This window comes from Pollicipes pollicipes, unplaced genomic scaffold (assembly GCF_011947565.3).
Source record: "Pollicipes pollicipes isolate AB1234 unplaced genomic scaffold, Ppol_2.1 Scaffold_4219;HRSCAF=4965_pilon_pilon_pilon, whole genome shotgun sequence".
In the NCBI taxonomy this organism is placed as follows: domain Eukaryota; kingdom Metazoa; phylum Arthropoda; class Thecostraca; order Pollicipedomorpha; family Pollicipedidae; genus Pollicipes; species Pollicipes pollicipes.
The window spans coordinates 31,695,958-31,712,624 of NW_023596448.1; positions in this window are offsets into that span (position 1 = coordinate 31,695,958).

The window sequence follows — 16,667 nt, forward strand, 5'->3', positions numbered from 1 at the left end:
CACTGCTCAGTGTCTAGCCTGCAAAAATCCAGCCACTGTGTGAGGTGTCAATATGATGGTGTGCTGAATCTGAGGCACATGTGTCATAGTCCAGCTGGGCCAAGTTGTACTAAATTTTCAACTGTTTCCTTGTTGAAAACCAGTCTTGGTGTGTTCCACTTGCTTCAAATTTCCTTAGCAGCATCAATTCCTTGAAACGTTTGACTATATATGGTGAATGACACATTGGTGGATGGGTGTCAATTGTATACAATCTCAAAACTGCAAGGCTTATGGTGTGCACGCATTGAAGTTTGTTGCCATGAAGTCACTGCTATGTCGGACTTGTATGGTATTATGGGCATTTTTTGCAGTCAGTGAATTATGTACTGATCTCGCACATCTACCAACCCACAATGCTCAAATGAGACTTCTAAAAACTATGATTTCACCCATGCTCACTGCAAATTTGCTCATAAGATGATTTCATCAATGCTGTTTATCTGTTAGAAGCAACGATCACATGGTTCCCAGACCGAGAGAAGTGCAGCAGTGATTTCATAACCCCACCTATAATTGCACTTTTACAAGCAAACAAGAAGCCAACCATGCCTCACTTCGTGATGCAAAGATATAAAGTAAAGCCAGCCTAGATTCCGGAACTGGCTGAGCTTTAGTTGTTGTTGGCAGCAATCACCAATATCACAAAAAGAAGTAACCAGTAGTACAAAATTATTTTGGCCGCGTTCGGCCGCGTTCGATCGGTCGTCAGCACGTTTGTCAGCACCAATTACGTCTCAGTATTCTCCCTATGTCACGTCACGTGATCCCAAAGTCACACGGCCTGTTACGTCACGCGTCGGCCAACGATGATACCAGGAATTTTTGTCGGCTTGACCCCGTTCGATCTGTCGTCAGCACGATTGTCAGCTGGAATGTGTGACGTCACGCGTGCTGACAGCGCGTTCGCTGTGTGGGCTGACAGCAAAGTTTTTAAATTTTGCTCTCCCTTTTTATTTTACCTTTTACTTCAGTCCATACACTAACTCTGGCTTACTGCCAGCCATGACGCACTACATGCAAAGCCGTGTTTGGAAGTGCGACTTTTGTTCCGGTATTACCATCATCTATCCCATCCGTATGTTGAGTGCGTCTTGCCATTTACAATTCATCTCAATTTCGTTTCTTTCACTTTAAATGCTTGCTTACAATGCAACTAATTTGCTGGACAACGCAACCGCACACCACACCAATCACTGTCACCTTTTCATGGTTACTCTTGACATTTCAATTCCCTCCTTATCTATCTTACGCCGCGTGTCCCCCAAAATTGGAGGAAAGTGCCTCCATCGATGACGACAGTTGACGACAGGTCGAGCGCGGCCCCTGTCAGCATAAAGAAAAAAACGCTACCAAATTAAAACTTCACTCTGAGCCGGAGGTTCGATTTGGTAGGTCCTGCGTTGGCGAGTACGTTAGGCGGGATGGGCACTTGTTCCTAATTTTGGGGAAATACGACGTAAAAAAGATAAGGAGATATTTGAAATGCCAAGCGTAGCAATGCAAAGGTAAGTGACAGTGATTGGTGTGGTGTGTGGTTGCGTTGCCCAGCAAATTAATAGCGTCATAGGTCAACATTTAAAATAAGATGGACCACATTTAAATGAACTGGACATGACAAGGAGCACTCAACCTACGGATGGATAGATGATGGCAATACGGGAACAGAAGTGACACTTACAAGCACCATTTTGTGGGTAGTGTGTCGTGCTCGGCGGTAAGCCAGTTAGTGTGTGAACTGAAGTAACAGGTAAAAGAAGAAGAGAAAGTGAAGGTAAAAAACTTCCTTGTCAGTTCACACATCGAACACTCCGTCAGCACGCGTGACGTCACGCATTCCAGCTGACTATCCTGCTGACCACGGATCGAACGGGGCCTAAGTCAGCACGCATGATGTCGCGCATTCCAGCCGACAATCGTGCTGACGACAGATCGAACAGGGTCAGCTACATGCACACATATTTCTGTTGACATAAAAACGCCATTTCCGACCAGAAAAAAAACATGGCAAAGCAACTAAGTGAGAGTTTTTCACTTTTCGTAGCTGGGTTGGTAAACTCACGAAATCCCAAACGTTAACAACTTACACCGCTGCGGGTTGCCGCGCAGACAAGTCGTAAACGCAGTTGAAGTCGGCTCGAAGCTCCACAGGCAGCGACAGGAGCGTAGTTTCCTTTTGATCTGGAGGGGCTTCAGCCCCCCACCTTTGGCTTCGGCCCCTAACTTTGGTAATGAAGTGGGCCAATAGGCAGGAAAAATATGTGTGTTGACATGTTTTGGGGATAGATGAGGTCATGTTCCACCGTTCAGCCCCCAACTTTTTTTGTGAAACCACGCTCCCGGGCAACGATGCTGAGCGAACTGCAATGCGTAGTTGCGTGTGTCGCCCACCCAGTGTCCAGGAAGGGACAAACTCAGGGCCCGCGATATGCTTTAGTTGGGTCCTTAAGTCAATGAGGGGCTCCAGTGATTGTCAGCGGCCCACAGTGCGGACAACCGACGGACAAAAAAGACGCATCTAACAGAAGCGCCTTTCAGCGCTTTATAGCATTGATTCGTACGGTTGTGAGGTAACTTGGGCGTATGTTTCAGCAGTGTCATTTTTAAATTCATAACATGATCAGATTAGCACTTACAGCACAGCGAACTGGTGCTGTAACCTTGTCCCTGCGAGGCTTCACAATGTATTTGTGACAAAATGAGGACAGGTACGTTGTTAGGTGAAATGAGACGTCATCAGTTTTACAAACACAGCAAGGTGGTGATTACACGCGTGACACTCGTTGATCTAGACCATCTGCTACTGGCAACATAGGTTATTGATCTTGGATGACCTCATGTGATATTGCATGATCTGGTGTGACCTCAGAATGCATTGATTTTATCTCAACACGTTTTCGGTAGAATATTCCAATGCTGCGGCCAAACCACCTAAAATCTGCCTGTGTCGAGTTTAGCATGTGTCTGCAGAAGGTACCCATAGAGATATGTCATGGCCTGGACCAAGATGATGTGCTCTGTGTTCCTGTGATGGTCGCTCATGTAAGCTAGTGCTCTTTATCTCATATACAACACCAAAACTACACAAAGATGCCCAGGAACTTGCATTATTAAAGAAGAATAGCAACAATTGACCTGACTTCATGTCAACGACCTCGCATTTTCCGAAAAAATTAAAAGATGCAAACTGTAGGCACAATCATGCTATATTACTACACCAAGTTTGAACAACGCAAGTGACACCAAAAGTTACGTGATCAAAGCTTTTTAGAGGTTAAGGTCTTTGACCTGAACAAGGTCTCTGATCTTGATCAAGCTCCAAATATCTGCAAAGTATGCCAAAATTATAGATAAACAGGTACTGACAAACTCGTGAAGCTGCGAGTGTTCGTTTCTCACCTGTTCTCATAAAACCGTAGGGGGAAATTCAATTCCCCCGTTTTCCCCCAATTCAGAAAAGTGAATTTCCCCCGGTCGGACGCGGTTCAACGAACGATCTCGGAGCGTCATCCACCGTCGCCGTGCAGCAAATTGTGCTTTCGCCCCGAGTGGCGGACGGAGCCGTGACAGAGCCGTGCTGCAGCCTTCAGCGGGTCGTGATGATAGGGTCTGGGAAGAGAAGCGTGCCGTGGCGCAGCCTTCAGCAGGCCGTGATGATAGGGTCTGGGAAGAGAAGCGTGCCGTGGCGCAGCCTTCAGCAGGTCGTGATGATAGGGTCTGGGAAGAGAAGCGTACCGTGGCGCAGCCTTCAGCAGGTCGTGATGATAGGGTCTGGGAAGAGAAGCGTGCCGTGGCGCATCCTTCAGCAGGTCGTGATGATAGGGTCTGGGAAGAGAAGCGTGCCGTGGCGCAGCCTTCAGCAGGTCGTGATCATAGGGTCTGGGAAGAGAAGCGTGCCGTGGCGCAGCCTTCAGCAGGTCGTGATGATAGGGTCTGGGAAGAGAAGCGTGCCGTGGCGCATCCTTCAGCAGGTCGTGATGATAGGGTCTGGGAAGAGAAGCGTACCGTGGCGCAGCCTTCAGCAGGTCGTGATGATAGGGTCTGGGAAGAGAAGCGTGCCGGCAGCGAAGTTAAAGGTTGAAGGGATTGCAACATTTGAAGACATTGAAGCAACATCAGATGTGATCACTAGCTAAAGGATCAAGCATCGTCAGATAAGAAGACACCAATAGTTGTAAGTAAGCTCATTTTCAATAGAAAACGCTGCTCCAGACAACACCAATTCTCTGTTTAGCAAATATGCTTCTCAATACGTCATTGTTTGAATACGTCATCGTACCTTGCACAACATTGATTGTGAGCCAATTGATGGCCGTTATATTTGGAAAGCGTGCTCACAAACACCAGATACGAACGCCTCGGGAATAATATTTTTCTTGGCCTTGATCGCTGCATAGTTAATGGAACGGTGGGATTTGAATGATGTTATTATGGCGTCATGGATACCTGGGTGACTTTGAAACAGTTTCACCGAAATAGTCTGCACATCTTGGCGGGCGTGTAGCTCAGAAACGCGATGGGTTTAGGTCTTAAGAAGGGCAGTGCTGTTAACTGTACTGGATGATCTTCAAGGTGGCTGGCTCAGTTCATAACCACAAGTGTGGGGTCGATTTCCTGCGGTGTCCGCCCTTCCTGCCAGGGAGATAGGCAGGCGACGCGATAAAGCCTCAGCAGCTGAGTGCGTCGTTAAGTCTCAGCAGCTGAGTGCGTCGTAAAGTCTCAATGACAGCGTTGGCTCTGGAGTCTGCGCGCCGCCAACGCTGATCAAGCTTTGAAGCTCCAATAAGCCAGTGAATATCCCTTGGTCCATTCGCACCGACCACTCCAACCCTCCGAAATAGAACGCCATTTCCTTTGATCGTACGTCATAGCTTTGATTGCGCTTCAGCGAAGATTAATTGCAGTCATGCTGATTGATTCGCTGTTTTTATACTTAATCTGCTAGAGAGTGAAGTTTCCCAGCAGCGCACAGAAGTAATGCCAGCAATCTTAGAAAATGGCCCTCTCGACAAAAACACTCTGAACTGTGAAAAATTGTGTGTGTGATCTAATTTAAAATTGACTCGCGACCGTCATTGGTCCGGCATGAAGTGTGGTGTGAAATTGATGTTGAATGTGTCCGCTCTGTAAGAGGTGGACTGGCTAGTTTTAGAGCTGCAGGCTGTGGACGAGCTCGGCGGACTTTTCCAGTGTTTGAATCCACCGGTAGTGATAACGTACGGTTGCTTCGTTTGCGCGGTCCGCCGGCCTTTGCTGTTCGAACAGCAAAGCTTGAGGCAGCACACGTAGGTGACGTCACGGCATTTCCGGGAGCAGCTTGCGCAGTCGAACGCGGATTCCTTTCAAACGCGAACAGACGCAGGTTGACGATTGGTGTTGATGAGAACGCTCTCGCCCATCACAATGCACGATTGTAGTTCGCAATAGCATGCTGGGAAATGATCCGCATTTTTGCAGGTAAAAATACCTTATGCGCATCTGAATGTCAGTTTCGGTTCGAGAAGTTCACGAAGTTTGCGGCACTGCAGATCGTATGACACCACGCTGCGTGTTTAGTTTCAGTGCGCCACGATAAAGAACTTCGCCGCTCTTGCTGTGCTGCTTTTGCAGTCTCCTAAGATCGGAAATTTGACCAGCATAGGGCTATCGTATGTCACCCTTTCCATAGCCCGAAAACTTCACTCCAAACTCGGCATTCACGATAATCCACGCGCGATACAAGGAGGGATCGAATTTTTCCAAAGGGAAACGATCATTCGAACACAACCAAGAATTCAAGCAACCTTGCGGACGTGGTCCCTTCCGCTTCCGATGTGGGTTGGTCCGTGTTTGTGTTGCCCGTGGTCGTTTTGCCTCTGTTCCTGTCGTCTCATGCCCTGCCGTTACCATTGCTCCTGTCGTCTCATGCTCAGCCGTTGCCCTTGCTCTTGTCGTCTCATGCGCTGCCGTTGTCAGTGTTGCCAGCCTGTGTGGCGACCCTGGTATTGCCGTCACGAGCTCCTGCAGTAGGTACGTGGCCATAGTGTTGCCATCACGAGCTCCTGCGGTAGGTACGTGGCCATAGTGTTGCCGTCACGAGCTCCTGCGGCAGGTACGTGGCCATAGTGTACCCGCTGAGGCGACGGCTGGGGCGGCGGAATTGCTGCGCCGGACTCGCCGCCATTTGGGTCACCGCGCCGCTGTTCGGAATTCCCAGCCTGCTCCACTCGCGAACCATACGGTACGTTTTTAACCGCAGCTTCAACGTGTTCGGCACGTCTCGGTTCACCGTGTCCCGTCTCAGGTACGTTTCATGTACCTGACTTACGTGAACCCTGTAAACTCGAATGGAATGCACCACCCTTTTCAAGTATGAGCAGCGCGACTCATGACTCGAAGGCAGACTCAGCCAAAATTTGAATCGACAACCGTTGTGAGCCCTCCCGTCGCGCACGTCACTATCTTTGGCGACGATACAGAAAGGTGGCAGTATCTGGCCCGTTGTCTTCTTCGGTTGGCAACCCGGGTCCCCGTGCAATGCGACAAAAGCGTTATCACCTGCACCTCAGGACTCGGGCTGTCAACCGATTGGTTGCGGCCGAGTTGCCGGGACTACTATTGCTACAGTGGTTGCGCTGGTCCGGTGTGAAACATCGGTACCGGCATCAAGGTGATGCCGGCCCGGACTAACAGACAGGGAAGCGCGTCTTGAGGGGGGACGGATCACGAAGAACGAGAAACAATGCGTCGTCGGGTTGCACGATATATATAATAAAGCCACGGAACGGACAGCTATATCATTTCATAGCAGCAAAAATCTGCCTGGTTATAATTGACAATATGATATGAGCCGCCAAACAATAGTCACGTTTGCGATCGTTTATTTGTAGACAAAACACTCATACTATTAACTAACTTTAAAACAACGAACCAACCTCTCGAGACACTCACGGTTCTCACCATACACGTAATACCTCTCACGCACCACAACACCCGTTGGCGCCACCTATCGGTGACCGCACTCGTTTGGGTGTTGACCTCGCACCGCCACACTCCAACTGCTGTCGGCTCCGCGGCTCGCAGACATCTCTAACTGGTTTTGGGCTCACGTGGGGGCGGGACAACGTGTTTGGTGTCGCGAAAGTCCGATGATTGATCGCATGACACTTCTTGGAAAAAGAGTCATGCGATTTTTCCCTACTCAAATAAACTGGAGAAATGCAAGCGATTACATTGTGCAGCCAGCTCCGCTATGCCTCGAATCGGTGGGTCTTCGAAGCATGGGGCCCATGCAAGCAAGACATTAAACTGTTCCCAAGGCCGGCGTCCCCTCCCCGAATGCCCGCCACTTCTTCACGCCAAATCACAACCGAACAGCGAGGTAAACTTTTGCGATGTCAGACATAGCGACGGTAAACGTGTAAACAAGGCAGAGCCTCGGATAACATGTTAACTGGGGGGGGGGGGCAAATGCCCCCGCGGTGACCGAAATTCCCCCACCCCCCACCCCAGTGAACTCATTTTGCCCCTCCAGTGGGAGATTAAATGGAGATAAGCAAAAATGGCAATGCACTGCCTGAGTAAAGAAACCAGCAATGGTGGAGCATGCCTGAAGCTCACAATTACGAACGGCGACGTTTTTATCTTTCTTTATAGGTTTTCACGGCGTCTTTTTCCTAACATGGCAACTTCTTGGCAACCGGCGGTTTTTTTACTAATAAGGCCGCGTTTCATCTAAACTATCGTGCTACCAATAGTCAAAATTCTGTCATATGATTGGTCGGGCGGCCATGATGGATTCGTGACGCGGAGGGTGTGACGTCACACTTGTCGACTACTGGACTCGCAAAACGTTTTAACATCCCGGTAGTCGGCGGGGAGTCCATGAACATGGCGGCGCGCAGCGCAGGCAACATCTTGTTAGCGCTCTGGCTTTTTTAGTTAATTTGCGGGCTGTTAGGGATTAAGCGGGACATCATTTTTTAAGCTTGCGACTTGATAGGTGACTGCTTCTAAGCTCACGAACTTATTTTTCTTCCCAAATTTGATTGGCACAGATGCGCGGCTAGTGTAACGCTTTCCAGTAGTCAGTAGCTGGTATGAAACACTCTAGCATTCGAGTGGGCGGGGCTTGTGTTTGTCTACCAATGACACAGTAGTTGAAATGAAACGCGGCCTAAGACACTTAACGACGCAGCATATACAAATTCGTTACTTGACAACGGCGGCAAACCTGCGATTGGTAGAAGCAAGCCCCATAAGCGTTGATTCAGTTGCCTGTGGTGGATCCGTTGTCGATTGGTGCACTCGTTCAGGTCGCTGGGTTCTGCAATGCACATATGGCGGTTCTCTACGAAAAACGTAGCTATTTGTTGCTCTTCCATTCCCCAGTTCGATGTGCGCTATGCAGTTGCTTCTTTTGGGTCCACGGGTTACAAGACAGGGCAAGAAAGCAGGAAAGGCTTGCCGCATTCTGCAGGTCTAAATGGCGTGGCTCACTATAACTGGTGGATTTCGTGGCATGGCAGAAGCAGGAGATAAAAGCAAACTGAAATGTTGTATGCAACTCGCAAAATATCGAACTATTCAGAGATCCATAGCTGTGGAAAGGTGTCAAGGGAAAAGTGAGGAGTGGTTGGCCTTGACGGGAGGGGGAGGGATGGAGAGGCGAAGTTGTTTATTGCGAACTGTAAGTAAAGACACGTGTTCCAGTCATTACTTAGCCCGAATTTCATTCGGTACGACCGATAAAAATGTGCCATTTCCTTGAAAACGACATTCAGACAGCTGTGGAAAGCTTGTGCTAATATATTTGATTTTACTCATTACCTTGTCAAGGCTCACTGATCCTGTCCTCTTGTTGAGCCTCTTTAGTCCGTACTGCTAGAAAGAGCTGGCCCCTGGCCCAAGAGGAATGTTCATCGTTCAGCACGGCCACGGCAAGGCAAGGGGCTGGGAATGGATCAATGGCCCCAAAACAGCTCCCCATTCTCTTTACCCCCCCCCCCCCCCTGGTAGAGGGCATGATGGAACCAGGTGCGAGGGATCCTGAAAGACACAAGTCTGACCAAAATCTTATTGGGTACTGACATTCCAGAAAAAAGGCTGTCTTCCATGGCAGAAGTTACACGAAACTCAGGATTATTTCAACGCAACACCGGTGGCAGCAACCTATGCAATCTTTAATGAATTGGCATTGAACTTGTTTAGTCTTACAATGAACTTTGCCGTTACCAGAAAAGGTACGATTTGAATGAGGTGAGGGGGGGGGAGCGGGTAGGAGGAGGGTCCTCCTCTTCCCTGCTTTTTTCGTGATGGAGCACTGCGGAATAGTTGCGCACGGAAAGACTGAATGTTAAAGGAGGTACCGCCTCTCCCTTCCCTCCCCCACAACACACACGCTCATTTGATCATGCATACATCTTTGCCAATGTGTGGTGGTTTACACTGGGTATTTTCAGATCAGGTGCTGGTAAATACCAGTTCAAGTGAAACATGCCGAGTCCGGTTAACATTATGTGTGGATTTTAGGATGGCGCCGGTGTCAGGCCGGTATCACTTTTCGAACGTTTGCAACACCTCTCAGTACGGTTTGCGTTAGCTCCTGTATCTGTGCTTCCAGCCTCCATCCGGGCCCATTCCCGTTCCCGATTCCTGCACGACTGCTGCTGATGATGGCGAAGGTGACGTTGACGAAGGACAACCTGCCGCAAAAAGGATCGCTGTGCTAGATTAGTTAGGACAACATTTTGTTTCTATTGTTTTACATTTCTTCCCATCAAAGTATTTTAGACCAAAACAGCGGGGCATTTGATGCAAACCATTTTTCCTGATATGTGATCACCACCCATCATTTGTTCCTGGGCAAATGTTACGTTCCCGATCAAATCATCAGATAAATCAGCAGCAAAGTGCCACCAAGATTTGATTCCGGTGATCATTAACAAACGCGTCCCCGCCGGGCTTCAGATGGCCCTTCGCCCGGCTGGAGAAAGGGTGGATTTCCGCCCCCTTCTCCCATGACCTCGGCCCCCATCGATGGCATGGAAAAAAGGCACCTGCGGAAAAGTATTGACGATACAAGGCGAAAACAAGTATACTTTTCACCCAGATCAATGTTGAGGTCACCACAGGTCACGAATAGATCAAGATGGGTGAGTGGGATTGAATGAACATATGTCATATTCTGACCGGGAGAAACTGAGGTTAAACGGTAAATATTGAATCTTGAGGCTATGAGGGATAAAATTAAACAATTTCTTACTCTTCACTTGGGTCAGGTCAAGCATATGATTATTCCAAAATAACCCACATGGATAAGGATAACATATTTTCTTTCTTTTTGCTCATGGTCAAACTTTTGTGGCTGAATTATATGCATGACTATGTGAGGTGACAGAGCACCGAGGTGAGGAGGTAACAAAGCGCCGAGTGCCATTCTAAGTGACGCAAGGGTCAAGTTTAAGGTCAAGTGAGGTTGAATTTTCAAATGTTCAGAATACAAGAATTCAGTGTTTTAACAGGGACATTGTAACAGAATGCTTTTTTAGGTAAGAGCACGTCCAGTGATGACTGTGAGAGGTCAAGAGATGCATTTTATTTGTATTGCACTTCGACGACATCCGGTCCCCAGTGCTACTTTTGCTGCCTACGGCATGCATGAGGAAAGTTCTTATGTTCACCTAGCATCTAATTTAGTATGTTAGTTTGCTTTTTAACATTGTTTTCACGTACGGCAACGGCCCATTTGCGACCAGAGGGTATTTCGCGCACACCTGAGGTCAAAATGGGTCATTGACCTCGGAAGACCTGTGGTGACCTTTATTTGATCTTCGATGTCATTAAAGGCTATTTTGACCGTAAATTCGAATCTAGCGTCCATTTTTACCTTCCAGTCTGACAAACTGCCGATTATGGACGGACAGGCTGTGTTTTACAGCATGTACCCATATCGTTGGGTTGTGGCCTTACCTAAGGTCACGGTCCTCTGACGACATGATGATAGCAAATTTTGGGGCCATGCTGTTGATTATATATCAGCAGCAACAGGCCGCATGAATTTAACAGTGACCTGTTGATGCTTGATCGGCTTTATTTTTAGTTTGCATCTCACTGATGTTAGGTGCATTGCAGGACAAGTAAATAGCGCACAAAGTTGCGCTTCGTGTCTTTTTACTGTAACCTGCCATAAAATGCATCTTTTGAATTAATACAGCGCAAAACATATCCCATTGATCTGAGACTGAAGATAGCGTGCGAAACGCGTTATCATGTTTAGTGACTCGTGTGGTGAAAACCCTGGTGTCAATGACCCACGGCGAGATATTTATGCCCTGAAAACCTGACGCTTATGTGGAGTGTATATAAGCGTTGTCGTGGTATCTTATCAGGATGTTTGTCTAAACACGACGCGACACACGATTGGACCTCAAACTCCCTACAAAGGAGGAAACCACTTGCTCAGCATTTGCATTACTGCCACTGCCATGACGTCTCCGAGAATAATATCCCGGTCTTCATCAACAGAAACCAACAGCTGGTAACCTGATAAACGCAGTCAGAAAATGCCCGTCTTACTATCCTTGTGTCATTTGGTGAGAATGCTCTCCTGTTCGTTGGTCAGTTCTAATCCTTGCAACTTCCCTGCTCCTAGATTCCACCCGGTATACTCAACCCACCTCTTCTGGAACGCTCCTCGCCGCTTCGACGATCCACCCTACTGCTTCGGAGACGCACCCTGCCACTCCAGCGGAACTGAGCCAGAGCGGTGTGACAGCTGACGAATGGTACAAGGAGCCAAACTGAACGTTCAGTGGTTGTTAAACGCCTTCGACCGCCTTCTCCAAAAAACCGACAGATAAGTGGCAGGAAGCGAGCTGTGCTGGTGTGCACCATCTGCGCAGAGCACGAGGTGGAGGCAGCCGAGGCTTCGGTAAACGGGTGGGTTTACATAGCCAGCGGCGTCAGAGTGGACAGCAAGGAGAAACTAACGGGCGTGGTAGATCACATGCACGGAAAATCTCATGCTGTTACTGTGGATGCGGAAAAAATCTGGAGCAGTAGTGGCATATCGGGAGCTCAAACTCCCGTGGATATTCATCCTCAAGAGAACTGCCGCTGGTGTCACCAAGACGCTTCTGGAGCTCGCCGTTGCTGTTTACGATAGCCTGCACGAGACTCTGGCCGCTTGGTCGTGGCCAGCCCGCTCCCTCGCAGCGCTGCACGAGCAGCGAGTCTGGACAGCTATAAGCGAGGGTGGTGGGGAAGTGGACCTGCAACCAACAGTCACCTCATGCAGCTCTTCACTACAGAGATCCGGATATGTACCGAGAGATGCTCAGCGTCGTCGCCAAGTTAGAGCGGGCAAAGATCGGCGCCAAGATTGCCGCTTAAGTTGTGTACAGCCTACAGGTTGACGGAAGTATGGACCGTCAGCGGCAAGACAACAAATTTGTCACTGCCAAAGTGGTCGATGCTGACGCTGAGCTGCAGACCTACATTCTAAGCGTAGTGGAACCGGAAGGAGATGACACAAAAGGTTTACTAGAGGCGGTCAAAACTGCTGTTGAAGGGCTGGATCTGCCTCTCGACAAGCTGGTTGGCTTGGCCACGGACGGAGAGAGCGCCAACACGGGTCGCAGCAGTGGTCTCTGAAAAAGGCTCAATGACCTGCTGGGACGTGACCTGATCACCATCTGGTGCGTGTGTCACAAGGGTGACCCAGCTCTCGAAAGTGTGGAGAAGATGGCATTGGAGATCCCGCACTGGAAGACGGACCTGTGTGCTCTAATAACGCACCTCCGAACATCAAAGCCCAGGAACAAAAAGCTCCGTGAGGGCAGCGAGAAGCTGATCACATTCCCTCAGCACTTCGAGGTCCGTTTCGCCGAGCACCTGCTGTCGTCAATCAACGCTGTCCTGAGAATCCTAGCGGCCTGTAGAGAAGTATAGCAGGAGACAGCAGCAAAAGGCAGCAAGGAAGAGAAAACTGTAGCCGAGGGATTTATCAAGAAATGGGCCGCGGGCGGCCGCGCAGTCCGTGCGACGAGCGTCATGGCCGACATCTGCGGAATTTTCTACCACCTGCAGAAAAAAATTCCAACTCGGGGACCTCGTGTCACCAGATGTACTGGAGGCCCGCAATGCTGCGCTGCTGCAGCTGGAGTTAATGAAAGAGGAGCTTCTGCCTGGTGGACAGGAAGAAAAGTTCGTCCCCGCTGCAGACGAACCAGCCGTTTTAGCGCACAACAGCCTCGTTTTGATGAAGAGAACACTTGAAGCTGTGCGTAATGAGATCGTTCAGGCCGCGACGAACTTCCTGGGCGACAGGCTCGATGTCGAGCAGAAGCAAGTTGTGCAGGACATGGTCGCTATGATTGAGTCCGGGTCAGCGAAACAGTTCATCGCTTCCGGTCGCAGCTTGGCATCCGGGTTGTTTGGCAGAGAGAGCGTGGCCCAGTTCACAAGAGATGCCTGTGACCAGCGGCGCAAGATGAGCGAGGCCAGAGACCGGCATCCTGGCAAGAAAGGAAAACTGGTGGCGATGACGAAAAGCGCTAAAGGCGTCTGCAAGCAGCCCTTGTCGTCGCTCCTCTGCGTCACTCCGCACAGCATGGGCACCGAGCGCGCCGTGTCGCACTACAACACTGCGCAGCAGCCATCGCCTGGGCATGCGTCTGTCAACGGTGAACGACCGACTTGTCATCAGTGTCAACTGCTTGGGCACCACGAGGTTTGACCTGCGTCCGGCGGTGGCGGCCTTCCTGGCAAATAAAGACAGGCGCAACCGTCAGTCGGACCCGGAGAAATACAAGCATTCCAAGAAGTTCTTCCGCTCCGAGGGATCGCTGTAAAGTGTACTGGGTCACGTTGGGAGCACGCGTGTTAGCAAACTGTGGCGTCATAGAAGCTGTTTGGTTCCAGTTTGACCATAGCCGCCTGCAATACATGTGAATGACCTACTTTTCACTTTTCCTTTGAATGATTCCAGCTTTGATGCCACTCTTGGCGTGATTTGCTTCATTGCCATCCAATTGTCAACGGTTCAAATGCAATGATGCACTGTCATGTGCATGACGCAGGATGTACATAAAGCAAAGCCGTCCTGGGTAAAACTACCTGTTGTTTAACCATGAAGTTAACGAGATCAAACAGGTCATTAGTCGATTGCCGTGAGGTTGTAAAACAGCGTAGAAATATTGAAACCTGATACACGAAATCTATCTCTATCCTAGGAGCTTCGGAGCCTCAGTAAGATGGCATTGGCGTCCGATGTCCCAAGTCTGCATTCATCCATTACCATGCATTTACGTCAAGACGTGAAGCCGCATTGCTGAAAATGAGTAAAGTGAGATGCACCATGCAGGCTTTGATTGTATTCAGATCGATTACTACGTGACAAAAACTTATCAGCGGTTTTCCAGTGTTTGCGGAAGAAGTACAACAAATGTATATCATGGAGCTAATTGAAACTCAGCAAACATGTCTCGTCTGTCCTCAGCTTACAGTTCCGGGTAAAATAACCTGAAATGGAGATGCCTTCAAAGCTATTTGACTTCATCATTGATTTAGACGATCCTTCTAGAGGCGGAGCCTCCTGTAATGCTTTTGGCGGGGCCTGGGCGCCACCAATATTTTTGGAACAGCTCCACCCATGGTTGTTGCATTGATTTTCCGGTCGGTGCCATTTTAAACATTCAGCGAAATCGACTGAGGGGATAGCTTAATGAGGGATGGGGGCTATGATAATTTTTTGGACTGCCTCCCCCCCCCCCCCCCCCCCAGTGACGATTGCTTATCCGAGGCCCTAGCTGATGCCGTACAACAATGGCACGGCTGATCATTGCAGTGAAAGTAATGCAGGCTGGTGTGAACGTAATCGCACCTTTAATATTGCCCACTGGTTCTGGAGAGAACAATGCTAGCATGTATGACAAGCACAATCACAAATCACCAGCATCTTAATGGTTTGGGGAGTTTGGATTGACATATGGCGGCGACGAGAAGTGATAATAGCACAGAAGTCTACCCGCCGGTGGTGGGCCTAAAAATCGTCCGCCTCGGTTGAATACGTGCCTTGCGTTCTACAGGATCCGAAGGCCGTGTAAGATGCCAAACGAGCGGGCACCGCCCTTAGCGTGTTTTCTTCTCTTTGCTGCCGCCTACCGGTCGGTGTCCGGTGATCATAACGGAGGCAATTCCACGGCTGCTGTGGTGTGCATCATTATGTCATTTACTCGGGTTTAGCCATTGACTGACCGCACCGCCGCAGGTCATTGCAGGTCGAACGATGTTAAATGTGAGCCGAGCTGCACAGTGCACAGCATGTATTGCAGGTATTGAGATATGCACAGTGCACAGCATGTATTGCAGGTATTGAGATATGCACAGTGCACAGCATGTATTGCAGGTATTGAGATATGCACAGGGGCGTGCGCCTTCAGGGGCACGTGCTCCCCCTTATTAAATTATGACAGGTATTAATATGTGGGTGAACGCATGTTTAAAATTGCAAATCCGAGGACGGCGGGCAAAAGCAAACAAATCAAAAACGTATGTTCTGTGCTATGGAAGGAATTGTGTGCCCTCCTTTACCATAGATTGCGTTTATCCATGGTATGGTAAGCCTTTAGCACTCATATATACGTACATGCGTTTCATGTCACAGACTCTGAGACTGCGCTGTTTCAGTGTATCATGAGTCATGTCATAGAGTCTGAGACTGTGCTGTTTCAGTGTATCATGAGTCATGTTATAGAGTCTGAGACTGCGCTGTTTCAGTGCATCATGAGTCATGTCATAGAGTCTGAGACTGCGCTGTTTCAGTGTATTATCAGTCGTGTCGTAGAGTCTGAGACTGCGCTGTTTCGGTGTGTCATGAGTCAGGTCATAAAGTCTGAAACTGAGCTGTTTCAGTGTATCATGAGTCATGCCATAGAGTTTGAGACTGCACGGTTTCAGTGTACCATGTTTAAACTGATGTCTTCTTTCACTTACACTCTTGAATTGCTTACACTTACGTGAATTGCTGTATATGAAAAATGCCCTTCTCTGAAGTACGGCCTATTGCACTAAAATCTTCCAATGGTAAGCTAAATAAAAATGTGCTCACCCAAAGCACTTAAAAATTTTGTACTCCACTTGAAAAAATTTGTACCCTGCTTCCAGGAACTTATTTTGAAATTTCCAACCCTGATGTGCATCCATAATAATACAGCACTATATTTTCAAAATTCTTAAGGGAAACACAATTTTGCAAAGCTTTATCATGTGAGCTTTTATCAGACATGTGCATTAATGAGCCGTGCAGATCACCCGCTACTGCCAAAATGAATTGCTTATACAATGGCATGCAATGGATTAATCGCATGCTGTAATGCCTCAATAGGTTCAGAATGTTAGTAAGATCATATTGAAGTGGCAAATTGCGTTTGTACACCCCTGCAGCAAAGGTGCGAATGTTTCTTGCAGTTTGCCCCCATCCCTACGTTGTCATGTTCAAACGCAAACATAAAGATAGAGGCAGGTAACGGTATATCACATTTTATTGGGATTCAGTAGACTTAAAGAATACCAAACGAGCTCTCTCAGAAGTACAAACCTCGCGCGCACATTCCCATCATATCAATATCAATGCGAGCCACTGGCAC